This window comes from Giraffa tippelskirchi, chromosome 14 (genome assembly GCF_054371585.1).
Source record: "Giraffa tippelskirchi isolate mGirTip1 chromosome 14, T2T-mGirTip1v1.2.pri, whole genome shotgun sequence".
Classification (NCBI taxonomy): Eukaryota; Metazoa; Chordata; class Mammalia; order Artiodactyla; family Giraffidae; genus Giraffa; species Giraffa tippelskirchi.
The window spans coordinates 49,146,935-49,147,257 of NC_137288.1; the positions used below are offsets into that span (position 1 = coordinate 49,146,935).

A 323-nucleotide genomic window follows, 5' to 3' on the forward strand; every position below is an offset into this window, starting at 1 on the left:
TTGACCACAACCTGAAGTGTCTCTTAAGTGAGCAAACACTGAACAAGAAGAGGAGGAAGTTATCATCATTCTTGCGGTGACACTTAAGAACTAACTACATGACACTCCTGAAGAAGAATAAAGTGAGATGGTTTGCTCAATAGGATCTCAAAACATAATAGAACTAGAAAATGAAGACAGTACAATAATAGCAGGGATGGGGGCAGAAATTAACCAACAGAACAGACTAGAAAATCCAAGAACAGGAAATTCTCTGGTGGTCCAGAGGTTAGGACTCTGCACTTTCAATGAAGAGGGCCCAGGTTCAATCCTTGGTCAGGGAA

At 41.2% G+C, this 323-nt stretch overlaps 1 non-coding gene across 1 annotated transcript; it reads left to right on the top strand.

Annotated features, from left to right (window-relative positions):
* Positions 1-250: 250 nt before the first annotated feature.
* On the top strand, positions 251-323 carry TRNAE-UUC (transfer RNA glutamic acid (anticodon UUC)). Its single transcript has one exon. It is a non-coding gene; the product is annotated as a tRNA-Glu (tRNA).